This window comes from Euprymna scolopes, chromosome 33 (assembly GCF_053919585.1).
Source record: "Euprymna scolopes isolate OS-2025 chromosome 33, ASM5391958v1, whole genome shotgun sequence".
NCBI lineage: Eukaryota > Metazoa > Mollusca > Cephalopoda > Sepiida > Sepiolidae > Euprymna > Euprymna scolopes.
The window spans coordinates 72,385,040-72,406,391 of NC_136514.1; the positions used below are offsets into that span (position 1 = coordinate 72,385,040).

Genomic DNA, 21,352 nt, shown 5'->3' on the forward strand with positions numbered 1-21,352 from the left:
ATAAGTTATATTTCCACTTTTTTCTGCGATAAACAATACAGATTGAGCCAGGTACAAGGAAGAAGTACGCGATAAAACATGGGCATTTGATTCCAATAAAGAATGTAATATTTATATGTTGCAAATATCGGCAATCAGCGAGCAAAATTATGACTGACTCGCGAATAAAGGTCAGCATTGTTCAGAGGATTATTTTCGCCAGCATTCCAAATTTATTCAATATATATTTAATCTAATATATAAAATAATTTTATCGTTTCTTTGTCAACAATAGCTTTCTTCCTACGAAATCAAAATTTGATTCTGCTTCGTCAGTTTTTATTATAGGTTATCGCAGATGTTGTTAAGAAGAATAAAATGTAATTTTATTTCATTCGTTGCAGAAAATATTTTGTCCGACTAAGGATTTAAAGGAGATCTAACTCTATATTCGTTCAAACAGTTATGTCCGAGTAGATAATTTTTTTTTTAATTTTGAGAGAGGGAGAGAGAAGGAGAAAGAGATTGAAAATAAATATATTGCTACATGATGTTGTTTAAACCCAGTATTTTTTTTACATGGGGATCGCCACTTATCAAGGCCCGGAAGCTACTCGATGATAAGAGTTATTGTGTGTACAGAAATCTATGGGATAATATTGTAGTAATAGTTGGTATTGGAGAGTTGATAAAGTGTCTTACTTAAGGGGGCGATTAATCAGGAATTTGTTTATTTTGGACTTGAAGACGACCAAGTTATAGTCAGGTGGGAAACGGGCAAACGGAAGAGAATTCCACAGGCGTGCACTTCTCAGAAAGAAGCTTTGTTCATGGAATTTACGTTTTGATTTAGGCACAGATAAAGAGTGGGGAAATTATTGACAGTGGTTTTAGCTAGATGGGTGTTTATCGTGAAAGATTGGCAGGGGGAACCAGAGATTGGAGCTCGGACGAGCACTTGACATGGAAATAACGATGAAACAAATAAAGGCTCGCAACGTCTCTTCTGTGGGAGAGAGGTTGCAAGGAAGAGAAAACAGCATCCCCCACTAAGCCACGAAGACTATTTTGTATTTTGTCAAGGTAGGATAGGCTGTTTTTAGAAGCTCCAGCCCAGATGTGGCAGCAGTACTCCTTCTTTGGATGTATTTGGCTTTTGTACAGATAGAGAATTGCATCAGTAGTGAGATATCTTCTGGAGCGGTAGAAGGATCCCACCATTTTCCCAGCGGCCCGGGCAACAGACTTGATATACTCGTTCCATTTCAGCCCAGGAGTAAAGGTTGTCGAAACACGAACCCTCCCCAAGACGAGAACCATCCATTTCAATTGATTCTAGATTGGGATCAGAGCGTTTATGATGTGAAGATAGGAGCTTCGTTTTAGATGCATGAAAAGTAACCAGGCACCTCTTCCCCCACTGTACCACGCGCTCAAGATCAGAGAAAAGAAAATCAGAGAGAGCTTTGTCATTTACGGCCTTTGATGTGTTGCCATAGATGGTTGTGTCATCAGCATAGATGTCAACAAATGATTTAAGTATGTGTTTTGGGAGATCATGTATGTAGATCAGGAAGAGAGTTGGGCCCAGGATGGACCCCTGGGTACTCAAGCATTAATACTGTAAACCTCTGATTGCGGCTCATCAACCACTACTCTTATGAGCCTATCAGAGAGAAATGATTTAATAATTGAGAAAACATTTCCAGTTATACCGTAGCTGGAAATCTTGTGAAGTAGGCCCTTATGCCATACCTTATCGAAGGCCTTTGATATGTCAAGAGCAATTGCCATAGAACGGAAGCCTTTGTCAAGAGATTTACTAATCCTATGGGATATTACCGTTAGCACATCAGCTGTAAATCTAGCAGAACGGAAACCATGTTGCATGTCACTAAGGAGGTTATTTCTGCTGAGGTGGTTGACTACTTCTTTATTTAATATGGATTCCAGCAACTTACTCATGACACACAAGACACTTATTAGTGTGTACTGAGAGGGAGATGACTTATCACCTGAGTTCTTTAATACAGGGCATACTGGTGAGGTTTTCCAGGGTGTTGGAAAGCACTTCTCCTTAAGGCAACGCTTAAACAGTTTAGTAAGTATGGGGGCAAGTTCTGGTCGAAGCTTTTTCAACACTATAATTGGAATGCCGTCAGGGCCAGTTGCTTTACTGGAATCTAGGTTCTTGATTTGCTTGGCGACCTCACGCACATATATTTGTATGTTGCATAGTGTGTTGTCTGTTGTAGGAGGAAATACGGGGAATTGATGGCCCTCATCGCAGAGGGTAGAGTTAGCTGCAAAGTTCTTGGCAAATAGTTTGGCCTTGTCTGATGCTGACGAGATGACCTCAGGTCCATTGATAATGGTTGGGATAGAACGCACGCTTCTGTTCAAGATCCTGTTTGCTATTTGCCAAAACTGGTGGGAACCAAGCCACTGCTCAGCTACTTTAGATTTAACGTACTGATCATATAACTCTCTTGCATTTTTATTACTCTTTTACAGTGGTTGCTGGTAGTCCTGAAAGCAGCTTTAGTCTCAGTACATCTATTACGTTGGTAGCTATGGAAAAAGTGATTTCTGTGCGCGATGGCAGCAGCACATTCTGGGGAGAACCATGGCTGGCTGTTAGGTTTTCGTTGGAATTTTTTGGATGGTATGAATCGGTCTATGCCTACAATTAACCATTCGGTCAGATCTGATTCTATAGAGGACACATCTTTTTTAAACATGAAATGCATATGTAGATCAGATATAAACGGAAGCTATTCCAGTCAGCCGTAGAGTATCGATATACAGTACGGTGGAGAGGTACATCTGAAGACTTATTGTATTTCATTTTTATCTTAACTGATACCGCGGAGTGGTCGGAGGATCCCAGGGAAGATAGAACGGAACATGAACATAGCTCAGTTGTGAGAAAAAGGTCTTGAAGGCTTGCATACTGACCGGTAATATCGGGCACACGAGTGGGTTCTTGAACAATCTGAGTGAGGTCATAGGCAATGGCAAAATCATTAAAGAACCTCCCCCTCATCATCTGTCTTATTTGAGTGGGTCAGCCATTCCACATTATGGACATTGAAGTCACCGCAAATGTGAATGTTAGCCGAAGGATGAGCAGACAGGATGTGGTCAATTTTCTCAGATATACTCTTAAAGACAGTAACCCCGCTGTTGTGGGGGCGATAGAGGGCAAATATAAATGTAGTGGTGTAAGCAAGTGCAACCCGGAAGCACATATAAGGTAAATTAGGTATGATGTTGGAGAAGGAGACATGGTAGTAGGGGTCTACGTTGGAGGATGGGGTTCTAGGTTTATTCGTGTTTATTTTTGGAGATATTTCATGCTGAGGTTTGGGGGTTTCTGGAAGAGGTTGACAGACTTGGTTAGAGCAGGACAGAGAGGGAAAGTAAGAGAGAGAAAGACAGGATTTTTTGGTAGCACATGATAAGGTAAAGCCGCAACAATTACCTACTAGTATGGCATTGAGAGGCCCTACCAGAAACTACTGCATCGTCCAGAATCCATTCACCAAATGGAAATACAGCGGTCCCAGTACTTAACACCTGCTGATAGGACAGCGTCCTTAGTGGTTAACCCAAGGTTCGGGTCCCTAACTATCAGGCGGGTAACGTCAGCCCAGATGAAACATTTACCTCCAGCACCCTTACTAGTGACGTGACCACAAGGATAGACATAGAAACAGAAAAATTTCCGACATCTCAGGCTACTGTTCAGCTTTTTCTTCGCCCTTTGTCAGAAAAATCACTCATTGAAAATGAGAACTGGGGGACAAAAAAGGAGAGTTACTGGAGCTGCCGATAACACAATCACAGTGTATTATCTACTTTCCATTAAAAAAATGTAATGACTTATTAATATCTACTTAATATAAGTCCGTTAATCCATTCTCAGTTTAGGACGATATTTTAAAATAGTCTCCCCTCCCATATTTATGCGTGGATATTTTTTGTCTTTATCTAACCTCGATAGAGAATGATTCAAACGTTTTAGCTTTACCTTATAAGTAAGATACCGTAATGTAACTTTCAATTTGTGAGGTCGGGTTTTTTTGCGTTAATTTAGATTTTGAAGAACTAATTTAAAAACTGGTTACGAGTAATACAATTTGGGTTACGTACTAAGTTTAGACTGATTAAAAAATAATGCATATTGATATAGATATGAATAGATATGAAATGTATCAAGTTTAACTCTGCGATTTTTAGATATCACTAATCAAAAAAGCAACTTCGACTGGAATTAATCGAAAAGAAAATCTAAACAATAAACAGCATAAGTACATGTAACGTCACATTTCATGCTTTTTAATCCATAATGTTTTTAATCCATATATACCAATGCAATGTTTTTAATCCATATATACCAATGCAATGTTTTTAATCCATATATACCAATGCAATGTTTTTAATCCATATATACCAATGCAATGTTTTAATCCATATATACCAATGCAATGTTTTTAATCCATATATACCAATGCAATGTTTTCAATCCATATATACCAATGCAATGTTTTTAATCCATATATACCAATGCAATGTTTTTAATCCATATATACCAATGCAATGTTTTTAATCCATATATACCAATGCAATGTTTTCAATCCATATATACCAATGCAATGTTTTCAATCCATATATACCAATGCAATGTTTTTAATCCATATATACCAATGCAATGTTTTCAATCCATATATACCAATGCAATGTTTTCAATCCATATATACCAATGCAATGTTTTCAATCCATATATACCAATGCAATGTTTTCAATCCATATATACCAATGCAATGTTTTTAATCCATATATACCAATGCAATGTTTTAATCCATATATACCAATGAAATGTTTTTAATCCATATATACCAATGCAATGTTTTTAATCCATATATACCAATGCAATGTTTTCAATCCATATATACCAATGCAATGTTTTTAATCCATATATACCAATGCAATGTTTTAATCCATATATACCAATGCAATGTTTTCAATCCATATATACCAATGCAATGTTTTTAATCCATATATACCAATGCAATGTTTTTAATCCATATATACCAATGCAATGTTTTTAATCCATATATACCAATGCAATGTTTTCAATCCATATATACCAATGCAATGTTTTTAATCCATATATACCAATGCAATGTTTTCAATCCATATATACCAATACAATGTTTTAATCCATGTATACCAATGCAATGTTTTTAATCCATATATACCAGTGCAATGTTTTCAATCCATATATACCAATGCAATGTTTTTAATCCATATATACCAATGCAATATTTTCAATCCATATATACCAATGCAATGTTTTTAATCCATATATACCAATGCAATGTTTTCGAAAATTATAAATCAGACGATCGAATTTTAACAGTAATATTTAACTATTAAGGTATTATTTGGCAAATTTGATGCACAAAAATAAAGAAAGAAAGAAAGAAAGAAAGAAAGAAAGGAAAATGCGTGACAAAAATATAAAATTAAATATTCTCAGGCAACGGACGTGCGTCAAAAGCGGAGATGCGTAATTGAATTCTTAGCAAATGAGAATGGCAGTGGTTTGTTGAAAAACACATTCTGTGACATAATAGGTTGCTCGTTTTTATGGTACCACTCCGATCTCCGCAGATCATCAACTTTGCGAGTAAAAAAGGAATAATATGCTTTACTTTGAAACAATCCTCGTATGAAAAAAACATGCTCCAACATCGCCAACAAAGTGCATTGAGAATTGTGTCGACTATGTAGAAAATAAATTCTGAAGTACAAATCGTCGTTTGGCTTAATGACACTATCCCCGTTTTCTTAGCCCTTCAAGTGCTTTTAATTAAGAAATACAAAATATATACTAGTAGGGTGATTGGACGTTGTCCGAGATTGAATGGTGATAAACGAATGTTTCACACTCCTATATTTTTATTGTCATCGAAATCGGTAAAATCGCCTCCATTTTTTTACAAAATCGATTGATAACCTGCTCTAGTTGGGCACCCATCGTGGTGCACCGAGATAAAGCTGACATGCCTTTCGTAGTGACTTAGTTCACAGTACATTGTAGTCTACGTTGCACTGTAGAGAATCTACTGTTGATTATATAATATTATTTTTAAATAAGGCTTGAATTAAAGTTTAAAATGCAAAAGTAAATTATGCTTCAATTGTGTTCTACACAGAAACATTTATTTCGAACCTGCCTCTGTTATATGAAAAAACCGACTGTTGATTTTATATGCCTTACTACTTGTGCTGTAATAATGGCTTGAATTTAAATTTAAGATGAAGCAGTCAAGTATCATGGTGCAAGTGTGATTTAAAAAGAAACATTCATTTAAAACACGCCCCTGTCATATCAAAGAAACTTCTGTTGATTTTAAATGTAGAGTCTCTCAGCTTGTGTGGTAATAAAACTTCCTAAATGCACTTGTGATGTTAGGCTGTGTAAGGTGTTATCGTTGGTCAAAATCGCCTGTTCCTTCTTTCATCAGATTATTTTGATCATCGATTATTGATACCTATCGAGCACATCTAGATATAAATCATATCTAAGAACACTGCTAAGTATATAAAGTATGTTTGTGTGAAATTTCAAAAAATGTTCGAGTTCACAGGGAACGAACTCACAGAGACACACACATAAAGTTCAAATTACAGCTCTGAACTAATTGTGGTTTCTGTTTTATAGGTGTTTGAACTAAGAAAGTCATGGTGATAATGCCCCATCATATGACCTTATAAAACGCTGGCATCGTGAATTCAAACATGGCCGAAAGTCTGTGTAAACAGCTCCCAGACATGGTCGCCCCCCCCCTTCTGCCATTAATGAGGTATCTGTCCGTCAAGTTGAGACTGCCATTTTGGAAGATCGGCGCATTATTATTCGCCAAATAGCCCAAGATGTCAAGATTAGCACAGGGTCTGTCGAAACTATCATTCATGACCATTTGCATATGCATAAGGTGTCTGCTAGATGAATTCCCAGAGTGCTCACACCATTCCAGAAGCGAGAACCCGTCGAGTGTTCGAGGATGAATTTGGAGATGTGCCAAGAAGATGAGTCAAAGTTTTTCAAAATACTGATTACACAGGATGAAACCTGGGTCCATCACTATGATCCAGAGGCCAAAGACCCGTCAATGCAGTGGAAGCACTTGGGCTCACCACCTCCAAAGAAGGCAAGGGTGCAGTCCTCCGCTGGCAAGGACATGCTCACAGTCTTCTGGGACCATGACGGTGTAGTGATGACAGATTTCCTGGCAAAGGGTACCACAATTACAGGAGCCTATTATGCTTCACTTGTGGGGAAATTAAGGGAAGCTATCAAAATCAAGAGGCGAGGCAAGATCAGCAAAGGTACCCTCCTCCTGCAGGACAATGCTCCGGTCCACAACTCGCATGTCGCCAGATCAGATTCACGGTCTCCAGAGCTGCATGAAACGATGGGAGAATACATAACTGTGGGTGGTTCCTAATAACTGTGCCAAGTTTCGTTGCTCTGCTGCTATGGGAAGTGGGTCAGGGGCATTAACTGTTGCACGCCCTCGTATATATATGTATATATATACATACATATATATATATATATATATATATATATATATATATATATATATATATATTGCAATTACGAAGGGACGACTTTTATGATTCATGATTAAAAATAAATTTGTATATATATATAAATATAGATATATATATTCCTTTAATCGTCTCTCGAAAAAGGGGGAAAAAGTTTATATGGTCTTCCTAAAACCCATAAAGCGGATATCCCATTAAGGCCCATTCTCTCCATGGTAGGTCATCGCAACACAAGGTCTCAAAATGGATCTTTGACATTTTACAACCTGTTTTACATTATGGTAAATATAGACATAGCAATAACTCTAGAAACGAAAACAGTATTTACAATTCGAGTAACATTTGCAATACATCTGCAATATTATGAGTGTAATGAAATCGAGATTAAACATCATAAAAATATAAGAGAAACATCATGTGTTTCACGTCCTAACCAGATACAAAACCTTAACTCTGCAAGAAATTTCTAAGTCTTACGTAAAGCCATGTTCATATAACTAATCCTTTGCACAATATATGCAATAAAAACTGTTTTCTGGAACATTTACAAAAAAAAAACGCCCAAATGCCGAGCAACTTAACCCTAATACAAAAAAATCATAATAAAGAAAACATTTGCTGGTTATCATTGGTTTATTATAAAAACATCCAAATTATTATCTTAATTTAAGCTAAAGCATCATAAAAAGAAGAAAAAATTATATTAAAAAGTTGTTTATATGCAAAATAAATATTTTTGTCATGAAACTTACCTTACAATAAATGTTTTTCTTTGAAATTTAATTAATTTATGTAAAATCGTCCAATACTTACTGAAGAATATTTTTTTTATTTTTTAAATTTTATCGTTGCCCGGTACTAAAATACGCTTAAATATGATATTTTGATTCATGCAGATTTCGTTTTTATGTATTTTTTTTACATTAGGTCCACCTCCATAATTTTCTTTAGAATGACGACTTTTAAAGGTTTTCGACTATACTGAATATGAAAATCGCATGGAAATTTTGCAGAAATAAGTAGTTATCGAGATATAAAAAAACTATTATACATATCTTTGGCGGCCATCGTTTTTAGCGCGTGCGCGCGCGACCAACACATCTACTTATCTACGACGACACTGCCACCTAGCAGAAACAAAAAAAGACTCCTCCCCACACACCTAGCGGAAAAGTCCGCTTTTCTGAGACTGAAACTGAGACTGTGCCCCCCCTTGACCAAAATTGGTCATTTTTATACATTCTATTCACCGGGACAATTTTCTTGTAAACTAAATTAAATTAAATTGGAATACATCCTACTTAAGCCTGATTATCACCGCTGGTATATTTCAAAAATGGCAGTTGGACGTAAAGGCACTTTAGAAAGACGATATACAAGAAAACTTGGAAAATATCACAGAAACGTATGGAATGCTTCCGACTGCTTTTGGGCCCTCTTGCGTGAATCAAGCATCGGTTTTTGAGTAGCATAAGAGATTAAAGGATAGCAAGAAGTCTGTGAAAGAAAACTTGGAAAATATCACAGAAACGTATGGAATGCTTCCGACTGCTTTTGGGCCCTCTTGCGTGAATCAAGCATCGGTTTTTTGAGTAGCATAAGAGATTAAAGGATAGCAAGAAGTCTGTGAAAGGTTTGGGATGAGTAAAAAAGTCAGAACACTGATTGGCCAAATAAAGAATTTTAGGCTCGTTTCATGGCTCAGGCATGTCGTGTATCTATGGAGACAATAAGTGCACAGTTTGATGTCAATGTGGACACTGTACACAATTATTCGCGTGAAATTAAAGACGCGGAAGATTTGCGCGAAATTTGTCACAGTGGTACACAAAAGTGATCAGAAAGAATGACGTTGTCATGACAGCAGGGAGATGGCCGAGCTGATCAATTCAGATCCTACAGTTCCTGATGCTCTAGTGACCTGCGATGAAAGCTACTTCTATTGCTATTACTCAAAGACCATGCTAGTGGAAGCATGCAGGCTCTTTTTTCGTATGGGTACTATCATTGATAGTTCACACATAGCACTCTAGTCCCTTCGGAAGTAATTTCCTTCGGCTGCAATGCACTTGTTGTATAGTTCCGACAATGTCTGAAAGTCCGCATGAAAGTCCTCTCGTGCAGATGTGTAAATGACCCCCAGCACAGCCTCTTTTATTTCACTTCTCATAACGAGAGTTTCTAAGGTTTTCCTTGAGCTTAGAAAATAAAAAAAGTCGCAGGGAGCAAGGTCTGGACTATAGGGAGGATGAGGAACTGTCTTGATGCCCATTTTGGTCAAATAGTCTGTCACAAGGATTGAGTTGTGGACTGATGCCATTGATCCAATTTAAATTGTGCTAGCATCTTCCGTCGGAATCTCTTTCTGAACTCCTTTAAAACATTAACATATCCAGTGCATGTTGATCATGCCTGAGCTGTCAAAAAAAGGATCATCATAAGTTTCTGGGTGGATTTGCTATGTCTGGCCTTCTTGGGTCTGGGAGAGCCAGCATATTTCCACTGAGAACTGTGTCTCTTGATCTCTGGGCACATGACTGTCCATATCCTTAAAATTCTTTATTTGGCCATTCAACTCTGGTGCCCTGTAGTTTAAAACATAATTTTATTGCATATAGTTCTTCTAATATGTCCTCACGTCCGGATTGCATTTTTGAAATTCACCAGCCGAGAAATCAGGCTTTACTCGGGTATATTCCGTAGTTGTTGATTTGAACCTGAAATCATAAAAATTGGTCAGTCATCTCATAAGATGTATAGCAATAACATATTGAATTTTCAATTAAATGCTCGTATAAAAAAAAGTCTGGAAACTTATTTACGGAACATCGTATATATTTCTACATACATGATTTCTATACATGCATGAATATATATGTATTCATATAGGAGACTACATATATATAGTATATACATATATAGACTATATATATAGTATATACATATATGTATATATATATATATATGTGTGTGTGTATATGTATGTATACAACGTATGCATGGATGTGTATATATATAAATATGCGTACATGTTTTATATATATGTTTATATATGTATATACATAGATATACATTTATACGTAAATGTATGTGTATCTTTATATATATGTATATTTATATGTATATATGTATGTATATATATTTGCATAGACATGCGTATCCATATATACATATGCATATATGTATGATTATATATATATATATATATATGTATATATGTATATATAAATGAATTCATATATGCATAAGCTAGAGAGCTATATGCACAGTCTGTTAAATCCAAGGTAGCTGATCAGCGGCTTGGTTCCCACCAGTTTTGGCAAATAACAAATAGGATCCTGAACAGAAGTGTGCGTTCTATCCCAACCATTATCAATGGACCAGAGGTCATCTCGTCAGCGTCAGACAAGGCCAAACTATTTGCAAAGAATTTTGCAGCTAATTCTACCCTATGCGACGAAGGCCATCAACTCCCCATATTTCCTCCTATAACACAGAACAAGCTAGGTAACATACAAATATCCGTGCATGAGGTCGCCAAGCTAATCAAGAACCTAGATTCCAGTAAAGCAACTCGCCCTGATTGCATCCCAATTATAGTGTTAAAAAAGCTTCAACCAGAACTTGCTCCCATACTTACGAAACTATTTAAGCGCTGCCTTAATGAGAAGTGCTTTCCAACTCCCTGGACAATCTCATCAGTTTGCCCTGTATTTAAGAATTCAGGTGATAAGTCATCTCCCTCTCAGTACAGATCAATAAGTCTCCTGTGTGTTATGAGTAAGTTGCTGGAATCCATATTAAATAGAGAAATAGTCCACCACCTCAGCAGGAACAACTTTTTTAATGACACACAATATGGTTTCCACTCTGAAAGATCTACCGCAGATGTGCTGACGGTTATGTCCCACAGGATTAGTGAATCTCTTGACAAAGGCTTCCTTTCTAGGGCAATTGCTCTTGACATATCAAAGGCCTTCGACAAGGTATGACATAAGGGTCTACTTCACAAGATTTTCAGCTGCGGTATAACTGGAAATGTTTTCTCAATAATTAAATCATTTCTCTCCGATAGGCTCATAAGAGTAGTGGTCGATGGACAAAAATCGGAGGCCTGCAATATAAATGCTGGAGTCCCTCAGGGGTCCATTTTGGCCCAACTCTCTTCCTGATCTACATCAATGACCTCCCTAAACACATACTTAAATCATTCGTTGACATCTATGCTGATGACACGACCATCTACGGCAACACATCAAAGGCTGTAAATGACAAAGTTCTCTCTGATTCTCTCTACTCTGATCTCGAGCGCGTAGTACAGTGGGATAAGACGTGGCTGGTTACCTTTAATGCATCCAAAACCAAACTCCTATCCTTACATCATCAACGCTCTGATCCTCATCTGGCATCAATTGAAATGGATGGCTCTCGTCTGGGTGAGGCCCCGTGTTTTGACAAGCTTCTGGGTTTGGCCTTTACTCCTGATCTGAAATGGAACACGTACATCAAGTCTGTTGCCAAGGTCGCTGGAAAGATGGTGGGATCCTTCTTCCGCTCCACTCATATCTCACTACTGATGCAATTCTCTATCTATATAAAAACCAAGTACGTCCAAGGATGGAATACTGTTGCCATATCTGGGCAACAGCTTCTAAAAACAGCCTATCCTGCCCTGACAGAGTACAAAATAGACTTCGTGGCTTAGTGGGGGATGCCCTTTTCTCTACCCTGCAACCTCTCTCCCACAGAAGAGACGTTGCGAGCCTATCCTTGTTTTATCTTTATTTCCATGGCAGGTGCTCGTCTGAACTCCAATCTCTGGTCCCCCCTCGCCAATATTTAACGAAAAACACCCGTCTAGCTGAATCCACTGTGAAAAATTTCCCCCACTCTATATCTGTGCCTAAATCAAAACGTGGATTCCATGAACAAAGCTCTTTCTTAGAACTGCACGCCTGTGGAACTCTGTTCCGTCTGCCTGCTTCCTACCGGACTACAACTTGGATGTCTTCAAGTCCAACGTTAACAAATTCCTAATGAACTGCTCCCTTAAGTAAACACTTCATCAAATCTCCACACTAACGTAATGTACTTGCAATAACCCTTATCCCTGAGTGGCTTCCGGGCCTTGATAAGAGGTGATCACTGTGTAAAAAAACATAGATATATATGTATGAGTATGCATACGCATGTATATATAGATGTATTAATATATGTATACATATATATTTATTTGTACATATATACATATGTTTGTCTATATATGTATATATGCGTATATATATATGTATATATGTATATGTGTATGTATATATGTACATATGTGTATGTATGCACGTATAAATCCACATATGCTTCTATATATGCATATATATACGTATATATATGTAAATGTATCTTCGTATATATATATGTATATATGTGTGTGTTTATATATCTCTATATATGTATGCATTTATATATATGTATGTGTGTATGTATGTATATATCTATACATGTATAGGTATATATGTATACATGCGTATACAGAGTGTAGCATAAGTCCTTTTACAAAATTTCGGAACTATTTTTTATGATAATACAAAAATAGATTTACTATTTATTGTCAGTATATTATAATGTTATATATGGTTTCTTCTTTTTCAACCGATATCTCACAAGTAAGATTTTACATATATATATATATATATATATATATATATATATATATATATATATATATATATATAACTACTTCATTTACTCACATAAAATTAATATACGAAAGTATAGATTTATGCGTAAACTTTAAGTATTTACTTCAAAAGTGCTCAATACGTAGGTAGAGCTAGTTAGTAATTTTTTTTTACACATATGTATATTTTATATATATATATATATTTATATATAAAAAAAGAAAATGTCTGCCTTAAACCACTAACCTAGTTTTAAAACAGATCCTTTGTTCGATAAAATGCATGCTCATTGGCTGATAGGAAGGGGCGCGGTGGATACTAGAAAGCTGATTGACTAACTAAATCCTCAATAGGAGAGGACCATATAAAGACGATAAACAACCACAGAATTCGCGCATAAGCTGAGGAATCCTAGAGTGGATGAAACGCCGAATATTCAGTGTAGCTTAATCACCATATATATATATATATATATATATATATATATATATATATATATATATATATAAATGCAAACCGTAGTTTTTCTCTTTGGAAATAAAGCCACCAGAGTTTCGGCCATTGTTGTGATCGCTTATTCCTTGTTGATTTAGATATTGCCCCGGTCTTGTTCAGTCGTGGTCCACTCTCCCTGGCATTTTCATTTATCCTTTGAGAAGGAGTTATTTTATTGCTTATCGCCTATGGCATCCCTACTTGGGAATGCAAACGGGACTACCCAGGCATATTTACTGGGGCGTTGGCTTTTCAAATCTTGCTTTCCGACCCTTGTGTCACATCATACGACTGTGGGTGAGAGATAACACATCTCTACGTACATTTTATGGAAATTGCTCTAGACAAATCATGAAACGATATAAATGAAAGACCATTTTCATAAAGAAAGGAGATGCTTGTTGACTTTAGTCTTGAAGTGACCAAAGCTGTACGTAGGAGGGAAACAGTTAGCAGGAAGGGAGTTCCATAAACTTTCAGTTCTTTACAAAAAATCGGTATTACAATGCGATATCAAAACAGTGAATGGATGTAGACCACTAGATCGACAAGTCAAATGAGCTTGAACAAAGGAAGCAGAGAAGAGATCAGACTATTGTGAAGAACACATATCATGAAGAGTACTTCCGAAATTGACTCAAAGATCCCCAGAGTGTAAGAAAAGTCGAGTTGCACCCACCAGTCCATATGCGAATAATATTATTTACTCCCTCTCCCACGACGTGAAGATTAAAGCCAGGTTCAGGAAAGTGGGATTTGATAAGCCGAGCCTCTGAAGAAAGAGTACTCGGGCCGAACAAAAAATGCCTAGGACCCATTTTTGCTCTTGTATAGGTAGAGGATCTCGTCAGGAGTGAAATACCTTCGGAAGAGGTGGAATGAGCCAAACATTTTTCTAACGACATTGGAAAAAAAATTGATGTATGTTTATATTTCAGGTTCGGACTGTAAATCAGTTCCAGAGGCTTGTGAAAGCAGGGTGCTCCTTCCTGACAAGGATGATTCATTTCAAGAATGAGAACGTTGGTAGTGAAAAGATCGAAGCTTGTTTTCTAATGCATTAATCACTTTTTACCACATTGTAGCAAGGTTAGAGGAGAGAGATTCAGCGCTATAAAGAAAGCGCATTCTGTCTAAACAAAATGTCTGAGCAGCCCCATCACCGTTTTCTTGTGTCTTACGGGATTAACGATAAACGTCTTCTAAAAGGGCGAAAACTTAAAGCTTAGGAGAGTGTACCCTCTAGGACTATACAAGACCGCACATTACGTCGGCCTCAGATCGACAGAAAACAAGGCCACCCCAGCAGAGAATAACGAGGAGTTTGTCTAATTTTGGTTCACAATAGAAACAGCAGAGGTTACATGCGAATTATACGTTGCATGGCGAATGTCGACTGATCGATTCATTGCGTGTGGATCATTATCAATTTATCATGTGCATTGATTTGCAAATCAAGTCAACTCTTGGATTCGACCATTTATTTCACAAAGGCTGTGACCTCCGAGGGACTAAATTAGATATTAGTCGTGTTGTGCCTTTGTGGGTTGAGAAATAATAGAATAGAAAGCGAACCGTATTGAGTTTGTGATGTTGGCTCTGGCACTTTGGATAGAGAGAGGAGGAGGGGAGACAGAATAGTGGCGATTGAGACTATTTGAATAGTAGATGAAAGATAATTTGGTTATCTCTTTCAACTTTTCGCCCTTATTCCAACTCTTTCCCCTTTCTACCCCCCATCTCTCTGTCTACACACACGCACACACACGCATACACACACAACCACACACACACACACACACACACACACACACACACACACACACACACACGCACGCACGCACGCACTAAACACTTCAGGTTCGAAGTTTGTAATGAAATTAATCAAATTAAATTACAAACTTCGGTCCGGATAATGAACATGTAGTACTGAAACGTAATTGCATTTCTGTAGGTCATTTAAAAAAATTATAAAATGTATATTTATGAAACTTTAACTTGTGTTTGTCATGTAGACAATACAATATGTATGCATTTTCGGACTGAACCCTTTATCTAAGTCACATGAGTGGATTTTTCTTGTTTCATCAGCCATTTCAATCATTTAATATTTTTATTAGTTTAGTTTTTTCTGTCATAATGAATTATTTTGAAAGGGCACATTTTTCTCTATGTAGTAAAGTATATTGTTTAAGTCCCAACCTATATTTATAACTAGCCGTACCCGGCCACGCGTGGCTGTGGCTCAGTTTGTTTAAATTGCCCCCCCCCACAAAAAAAGGACAAAATTTAAGTTTTTTATAAGAAGGAACTAGTGTGGCAAACTGTTTTTTTTTTTTTTTCATCATAAAAATATATCATTAGAGAGAGAAAGGGAGAGCTGGGAAGAATATATTATATATATATATATATATATATATATATATATATATATATATATATATATATATATTCTGCAGTTTATACTCCGTTTCGCCGTGAGTTTCGCTCGGCGACCCTCGGCGAACAACGAAAGCCGTCGGATTATACTGAGTGTGTGGAAGTCACCAAACAAAACGTCCCCGAAAATAACCTACCCTTATCAATTCATAACTTTTACCATTTTTTTCAACGAATATACCGAGCGAACGGACCTCATTACAAAACATACCAAAAAACACAACCTACCCTAATAAATTGATAACTTTTACTATTGTTGATTTTTTTTACTTTTCTTTTCTCACCGTTTTTTAAAGATTTTTAAAGGTATTTTTTTTTTTTTTTACATTACGTTCACTTCCTTAAATTCCTTTAAATTGACAACTTTAATGGGTTTCTGAGTACGCTTATTACGAAAATCTTGATTAGATTTTGCGGAGACTATTAATTTTCTTCATATAAAGACGCGCGCGCAATAAACACATCTACTCTTCTGAGGCCGACGTATTTCTGTGTCCGTGCGTTCGTCATCTACCGAAATTTCGCTGTGTAGCAATAATTTTAAATAGCGAATAATCACGTAAAAATGGAAAGAACCAATGTATTTTATTTTGTGCATTAGAGATCCGGTGTGTTTTGTCGGCATAATCTAAGAAAAAGAGCCCAGCAATGTAGTCAGTGGGGGAAATAGGTATAATCGCGACGCCATATTAAAAGGGTAGGTTAGCGATCGTTTATTGATGACAATATTGTTAATCCCGAATACAAGAATGATCAGAGCTCAGCCAATCACAATGGACGAATCAGGCAGGGGAGGCTTTATTATCTGTGAATAGGAAAACGGAACGCGCATGTTATCTGTATGTAAAACCCAAATAATGGCAGTGCAAGCACAGTATCCTAGGAAAAATGGCCCGGTCTCAACTGATAGCTATGATAGCAGTTTTAGTGCTCTCATAGCTACCAGTATTGAGAGAGAAAAATAGGAATCCCTTCCTCTGTAGATGTGGCGATTGTGATGGTGTTGCTCATCCGATGTAATGTAGCATTTTATTATCACAAGTGAATTTGGCAGAAATGGTGGTGGCAAGCCACATAAGATAGTGGCTATCAGGCTAGATGTATTGAATTTGTATGTGGCGTATGTTGTTCCAAATTTACGGTACTTTGGTCCAGAGGGGAATTTCTGCAATGAAACCATTGGAGATTGAGACGATGTAACGTAAACACTAAACAAACAGTATTTATTTATATGTTTTTTTATGTTTTTATATGTTTCTTTATGTTTTTTATATGTTTTATATGTTTTTACATGTTTTTGATATGTTTTTGTATGTCGTATTTTGTCGCTTTTTTACGTCACCCCGAGTGTTCATTGTGTTTATGCGTGCGTGTTTATTGTGTATATCTGTGCGTGTTCATTGTGTTTATGCGTGCGTTTCATTATGTATATGCGTGCGTGTTCATTGTGTTTATGCGTGCGTGTTCACTGTGTTTATGCGTGCGCGTTCATTGTGTTTATGCGTGCGCGTTCATTGTGTTTATGCGTGCGCGTTCATTGTGTTTATGCGTGCGTGTTCATTGTGTTTATGCGTGCGTGTTCATTGTGTTTTTATGCGTACGTGTTCATTGTGTTTATGCGCGCGTGTTCATTGTGTTTATGCGTGCGCGTTCATTGTGTTTATGCGTGCGTGTTCATTGTGTTTATGCGTACGTGTTCATTGTGTTTATGCGTACGTGTTCATTGTGTTTATGCGTGCGTTTTCATTGTGTTTATGCGTGCGTTTTCATTGTGTTTATGCGTACGCGTTCATTGTGTTTATGCGTGCGCGTTCATTGTGTTTATGCGTGCGTTTTCATTGTGTTTATGCGTACGTGTTCATTGTGTTTATGCGTGCGCGTTCATTGTGTTTATGCGTGCGTGTTCATTGTGTTTATGCGTACGTGTTCATTGTGTTTATGCGTACGTGTTCATTGTGTTTATGCGTACGTGTTCATTGTGTTTATGCGTGCGCGTTCATTGCGTTTATGCGTGCGCGTTCATTGTGTTTATGCGTGCGTGTTCATTGTGTTTATGCGTGCGTTTTCATTGTGTTTATGCGTACGCGTTCATTGTGTTTATGCGTGCGTGTTCATTGTGTTTATGCGTGCGCGTTCATTGTGTTTATGCGTGCGCGTTCATTGTGTTTATGCGTGCGCGTTCATTGTGTTTATGCGTGCGCGTTCATTGTGTTTATGCGTGCGCGTTCATTGTGTTTATGCGTGCGTGTTCATTGTGTTTATGCGTGCGCGTTCATTGTGTTTATGCGTGCGCGTTCATTGTGTTTATGCGTGCGCGTTCATTGTGTTTATGCGTGCGTGTTCATTGTGTTTATGCGTGCGTGTTCATTGTGTTTATGCGTACGTGTTCATTGTGTTTATGCGTGCGTGTTCATTGTGTTTATGCGTGCGCGTTCATTGTGTTTATGCGTGCGCGTTCATTGTGTTTATGCGTGTGTGTTCATTGTGTTTATGCGTACGTGTTCATTGTGTTTATGCGTACGTGTTCATTGTGTTTATGCGTGCGCATTCATTGCGTTTATGCGTGCGCGTTCATTGTGTTTATGCGTGCGTTTTCATTGTGTTTATGCGTACGCGTTCATTGTGTTTATGCGTACGTGTTCATTGTGTTTATGCGTGCGCGTTCATTGTGTTTATGCGTGCGCGTTCATTGTGTTTATGCGTGCGCGTTAATTGTGTTTATGCGTGCGTGTTCATTGTGTTTATGCGTGCGCGTTCATTGTGTTTATGCGTACGTGTTCATTGTGCTTATGCGTACGCGTTCATTGTGTTTATGCGTGCGTGTTCATTGTGTTTATGCGTGCGTGGTCATTGTGTTTATGCGTGCGCGTTCATTGTGTTTATGCGTGCGTGGTCATTGTGTTTATGCGTGCGCGTTCGTTGTGTTTATGCGTGCATGTTCATTGTGTTTATGCGTACGTGTTCATTGTGTATATGTGTGCGTGATCATTGTGTATATGCGTGCGTGTTCATTGTCTATATGAGTGCGTGTTCATTGTGTTTATGCGTGCGTGTTCATTGCGCATATGCGTGCGTGATCATTGTGTATATGCGTGCGTGTTCATTGTGTTTATGCGTACGTGTTCATTGTGTTTATGCGTGCGTGTTCATTGTGTTTATGTGTGTGTGTTCATTGCGTATATGCGTGCGTCTTCAGTGTGTATATGCGTGCTGGTTTATTGTGTTTAAGCGTGCGTGTGCATTGTGTATATGCGTGCGTGTTCATTGTGTTTATGCGTGCGTGTTCATTGCGTATATACGTGCGTGTTCATTGTGTATATGCGTGCGTGTTCATTGCGTATATGCGTGCGTGTTCATTGTGTTTATGCGTGCGTGTTCATTGCGTATATGCGTGCGTGTTCATTGTGTATATGCGTGCGTGTTCATTGTGTATATGCGTGCATGTTCATTGTGTATATGCGTGCGTGTTCATTGCGTATATGCGTGCGTGTTCATTGCGTATATGCGTGCGTGTTCATTGTGTTTATGCGTGCGTTTTCTTGAGTGTTCAGTGTATTCTGTCTTAGCTGTCGCTATTACAATTACTTTTAGCTTCTATATACATCTGGGTTGGAACTAGACTTTTGTCGGTTGAATCTGCGATACGCATGCTACTTTTGAGCAATGGCAGCTGCACAAGCAGAAGTAAATCATTGGGGAGAGTGGGGCATGCTACAGAATCTCCGTGTGGGAACACGTGCGTCATTTGCAGTTTTAAAATCTTCAGTGGTCACATTTGCGCACTCTTCCGCTGGAAGAGAAAAGAAAGTTCGCCATGGGGCATCTCTGATGGCTTCCCAGTCAACCTTTTTTTGTAATACTTCGTTGTTAAAATTAAGGCACATAATAAGAGTGGAATAAGCTATGCAGATTCAATAATATTTTTAAAATATTTTATACTTGAATTCTGTTCTTAGTTGCGGTCAGTATAGTAAAATGGAAGTTCCGTATTGTATAGTATTTCGAAAAAATTTCCCCTCCTACAAGTATGTGTTCGACTTCAAACATCTATACAGGGGATTTTGTAAACGTGAGCAGTTTCACAGAAATTCAAATGGTCCTGAAATTCATTTTATTTTGTTTTAAAATCTATTAGTTTTCTTTAAATATAATAATGTTTATGTTGATATTCATTATTATTTTACTTAATGTTTCAGTTTCCATCTTACCATTTATTGGTTTTATATTCTTGCAAATTTAAGTTGATTTTATTACTAGGACTGTGTATAATATTTATTATGATATGCTGAAGAAATACGTATTTTGATTATCCTCTCTAAATCAAATTGTATAAGTAACAAACCTCACATTGTAACAAACCTCACATTGTAACAAACCTCACATTGTAACAAACCTCACATTGTAACAAACATCACATTGTACCTATTTACTATGCCTCCCCATGGGACAGAGTTAGACACCAGGGTCGTTTTTTAACGTGGAGAAAAGGTACAAAAATAAAAATTCTCTCAGTCGTGAAGGATTTCTCCTCCACCGAAAGAGAACAAGAAAATGAAGTGCAGCATCTGAAGAACAGATACTACACTTTGATCTTGACCAAAAGGTCAAGATTGTATCCAGGATACAAACATCACATTGTAACAAACATCACAAACTTTGTAAAAATCATCACAATTCTTCACTTAACATTATTATTTGATTTTGTAAAATGTTGAATTTGCTTTCTCGTTGCATTATGTCATTTTTTCTGTAATCAATTATTCAATATACTTAAATTGACTCGCGATTTTCGAAATATCAAAATGTAATGTACATTACTAAGAAATTTGATGGCTATATCAATTTATTGCGTGCATTGATTTGCAAATCAAGTCAATTCTTAGATTCGACTATTTATTTCACAAAGGATGTCACCTTCGAGGAACTAAATTAGATATCAATCGCGTTGTGCCTTTGTGATATCCTTGGAATGCTAATTAAATTCGCATAGGAAACACGCTGCCTTGGCAAACTTCTGAATTTCTCCTTCACTCCTGACCTGAGATTTCCAGGAGAAACGTTGCCAATGTCGTTGGTAAAATAGATGGATTATTATACTTCTTCAGAAGATGTCACACTCCTGACACAATCGTTTACCT

The 21,352-nt window shown here is 37.3% G+C and overlaps 1 pseudogene; it reads right to left on the reverse strand.

Annotated features, from left to right (window-relative positions):
- Window positions 1–20,697: 20,697 nt before the first annotated feature.
- LOC145258485 (U2 spliceosomal RNA) lies at window positions 20,698–20,830 on the reverse strand (annotated as a pseudogene).
- Window positions 20,831–21,352: the final 522 nt, after the last annotated feature.